Raw genomic sequence first — 4,416 nt, 5'->3', positions numbered from 1 at the left:
AATATGCTAATAGCATGCAGGAGGGATGTGTGGAGTCATGGAGTCAGAGGTGACCCAGGGAAGAACACCCAACATTGGATAGGAGCCAGATAATTTTCTCCTAACCCTTTCTTTTTGGAAATTAGCCTGTAATACAGCAAATGTTCTTATAAGGTTTTTATGATGTTTGAAGCTAGTATTTGTTTCTTAGAACAGTGCTCAGCATGATGTAAATGTTTAAAAATGTTAACTATTAATAACGATTAAGGGCTTCCTACTAATTACTGTGGGAAAACAGAAAATCACAAGTAGTATAAAAATATAAAAGTTCAATGATTTCTTACAGAAGAGGTTTCAAGAACTGTAGTTCTTCATGTGTACTAAGATGATCGTTGGAAACTTGTGTTGGGAAATGGTAGCTGGTCTAGACTTTAATACTTATTGTGAGACTTCTGAATTCATACTAACTTTAGGATGCCTTTTACTGGGGTCAGAAAAATAAGCATGGCTTTTGTTTCAAGAGGGCAGCCTGGATTTCTAAAGCTCTCTGATTCAACAGAAATCTATTGACCAGACCTTGGATACGTTCAGGAATGACTTATAGCAGGCACTACCTTCCCTACCTTAACTGAGTACTTTTTTTTTTGGAAGAGGTTTTTGCTATAAGGCACATGCATTCGTCAGAAAAGCAGAAAGAGACAGAGAGACAGAAAGCAAGAAATTACCTCCCAGGGGGGAATGGCCATGCTGCATTCCCTTCTCCATTCTCTTCTTGGGATCTTGGGCACACACACACATGCTCCTGGTGTGAGTTTAAGCCACTGGGTCTGGGACTCGAACCGCGGTCGATTTCATGGAAGCCCAGCAACATAGTCATTACACTAACTGCTGATCCCCTTAACTGAGTACTTTGTTTAATTAAACAAAACAGAGTACATATTACTTAAGATTTTGAAATTATTTGGTGTTTACTCTTTCATCATTTTTACATCCCTTTTTTCCTTGGAGTGCATTGTATATGTCTCTACTACTGTAGTAATGCTCTTTGTGTAATCAAAAGTAGAAACCCTTAAAGAAGTTTTGTCCCCAGGTTAAAGTGTTTCTTTCCTTCAGTGACAAGAAATAAACTATTATGCTAAAAAACTTCGTATTTTTTGTGTTCAATCAATTCAATTTGATTCAAAAGACATATATTGGGTTGTCAGAAAAATGATGACACTTTTGCATAGAAAAACAGGAAAAAAATATGTCATGATTTTTCCAACAGCTCAATATTTACATTCTATGAAAATTCATGCACTGAACCATGTGTTATTCAGCTTTTTTATTAAACATACCATTAAGTAACTGATTTGTATGAGATGACTAAGCTTACAAATTGATGAAATGTTTATTTTTCTGCCAAATATATAGCTTGAAACATAGTTGTATTGTTACTGGTAAAATGTAGTGTCATTTGAGTTTATTTGATTTATTCAAGCTAAAAATAAATTTATCACTCTCCTTTTATCTAGAGATGTCGACAGTGAGCACCTTATTACAAAATAAATTCATCATCTCATACTAATTGTTAAGCCTTCATTTTGACTTTTGTAATGTATCGGTGTTTCTATAGACTGAACACTCAAACAGTAAGACATCAACATTAGAAAATTCTAGGTACTGAGGTAACTGGTAGAATAAGACTTACGGTGGAGGGAATTGGCACATTCTATTTGTTTTTATTAAAGATGAATGCTATTTATTACTTCAGTCCTTAAGATCTTCCTTTGGGTTAGGAATTCAGTAAATAAAACTCTAGGTAGCCCCAACTCTCGAAAATTTTGCAGTTCACTTTTCACCTTGTTTCAGGCTGCAGAGCAGATCAGAGCCAAAGCCTAGAAAAGATACCTTGCAGACACCAGTCTCAGAAGGATCAGATAGAGCAGGAAAAAAAATAAAAGGAACATTCTGAAATGAGATTCACCTAGAAGTTTAGATATGCCTGAAAGTATAGATCCAAGATAGGAAACTTGAGTCTGTTAAAAAATTGCATTCATTAGAGGAAAAGACAATGGCCACCATCTTTTCAATAAACATATCAGTGTGTGTGTGTGTGTGTGTGTGTGCGTGTGTTTTAATTTTAACCTTGGGTATAGTTAGCACTTATATCATATGCCTGCTCTTACTAAACCCTGAACTTCAGACAAATGGGAAAACTCATCTCATCTCCGAGTCACTGGACGTTGACTGTACTTTTCACATGAAAACTCATCATTTTGCTTGAAGAAATATCTAGTGCTTTGCTGCAAATTCTCAATTTCCACCCCTAGTAGACATAGAATGCTAACTGAGACCTAGCAGATAGTTCACCCATTTTTGAGATTCAAGTTCCTTGATTTATACTATGGGAAGTAAAAACTCTAAATAATCAAGTAGATATTCTGTATTCCTATTTAGGAAAACAGGACTCTAATTAACAATTAAGAAAATTTCATTTTACAACATATTAGGTTAGTCTTTTAAGGATAAAGAGTACCAAAAATCTCAAAGCCAACAACATTTATAAAGTTTCTTGACCAGATAGTTTAAGGGAATTTTAAAACACAAATGTAAATAAACTACCATCTCTTTAGGTTCCAAATTTGAAAGGATTTTGGCTAAGGCCATGTACCAAAGGTTCAGTACTCTAAGACAAGACTATAGTCAGAAATATTTTTCTCTCTTTCTTTCTTTCTTTCTTTCTTTCTTTCTTTCTTTCTTTCTTTCTTTCTTTCTTTCTTTCTTTCTCTCTTTCTTTCTTTCTCTTTTTCTTTCTTTCTTTCTTTCTTTCTTTTTCTTTCTTTCTTTCTTTCTTTCTTTCTTTCTTTCTCTCTCTCTCTCTTCTTTCTTTCTTTCTTTTTCTTTCTTTTTTAAATCTGATGGCAATATATTTATTAGATATACCACAAAATATAAATACAAACAAGTAAAATATCCAAAATGAACCATAAACATAACGGAGCCATAATCAAACAAAGAGACCAGTAATTCAAAAATGTGGATGGCCTACCATGGGGAGCAGTCATGTGGATGCAGGGAGTGGGAATGGCCTAAATACTGGAGAAAATAACTCAGGAACCCTAGGGCAACTGACCCACTGGTGGGGAGCTAAGGTGGGCATGGTATTGGTAGCTAAATGGTTCTGGAGACAGATGCTGCTGCTAGCCCTGGCTGCCACCTGGCCCTACACTCTAGCTGCAAGCATCTTCATCTGGGCTTCTGGACCTTGGGTTCTTTCTTACATTATATTTATACATCTCTCCTTCCTCCTCGGCCATGGCATCCTAGTACTGCTTGTGTTCAGACACCAGGTTGTTTGTGCTGCTCTTGGCCTCAGTGAACTCCTTTCCACTCATGCCCTTGTTTGTGTACCAGTCTAGAATGGCCTTGCGCTGGAACGTGGCCATGAAATGCTCCTGAATGACCATGCCATCCTAGGTGGAGGATATATTGAGCCCAGGGCAGAATGTCACACACAACCACCTTGATTTTGTTAGGAAACTACTCCACAAATCTACTCTACACAAAGTGGATGCTGTTCTTGTTCTTGCTCTGGAAGGGCCAGCATCTGGTCATCCACTTCCTGGAAATGTGCCTGCAGAAGATGGTGTCCAACTCAGACACCTGTGGCAGGGTTTATGGGCAGCCATCATATTCTTGGTACCAAACATCTGTTAGGTGAGTTCCTGTACTGTTAGGGTAGAATTCTGCTAGCTGCCCAGGCTGTGAGTAAAGTGAAGCAAGGTGTCTAGAAGTGCAGGTGGGGCAAGAACACTATGTTCTCTGCCAGCTTGCAGGTTATGTTCACTGCCAGCTTGCAGGCTAGTGCTGAGCTTGCTGGGGAAGAGGACAGCTATGGCCCCGCCCTGTAGGAGGTCATGGCCACTTTGAGGATGAGGGAAGCAGATTTCATACGAGCGATCATCAATACTGTGGGACTTGGTGTTCTCCACCAACCAGTAGATAAATAGCAAGGTGTAGTAAGGTTCTGCCACCATGTCTAATACCTCAGGCAATGGCACAATACTAAAGGTGTTTATGATGCAATTGGGGTCTTATTCCCACCCTTTACTGATGAGCAGTGTGCACAAGCCAGAGCCCGTGCCCCCACCCAGCAAGTGGGCAGTTGGAAGCCCTATAAACAGTGGCAATTCTCATATTCTTTTGCACAATATCCAAGGTGGAGTCCAGCAGTTCAGCACCATCTGCACAGTGACCTTTGGCCCAGTTGTTTCAGCCTCCATTCTGACCAATGTTGAAGTTATCAGACTTGAAAAGGCTAAAGACCCCAGACCAAATGCTGTCCATAGTCTGAGGTTCTAAGTTCACCAGAATGGCCTGAGGCAGTTACTTGTGAGAGGAGTCTTAATTGTAACATACTGCTGTGCTCCAATTGCAGGCCAGAGTTTCCAGCAT

Source organism: Tupaia chinensis, unplaced genomic scaffold, assembly GCF_000334495.1.
Source record: "Tupaia chinensis unplaced genomic scaffold, TupChi_1.0 Scaffold140301_1, whole genome shotgun sequence".
Taxonomy (NCBI): Eukaryota; Metazoa; Chordata; class Mammalia; order Scandentia; family Tupaiidae; genus Tupaia; species Tupaia belangeri.
This window is presented reverse-complemented; position numbering follows the sequence as displayed.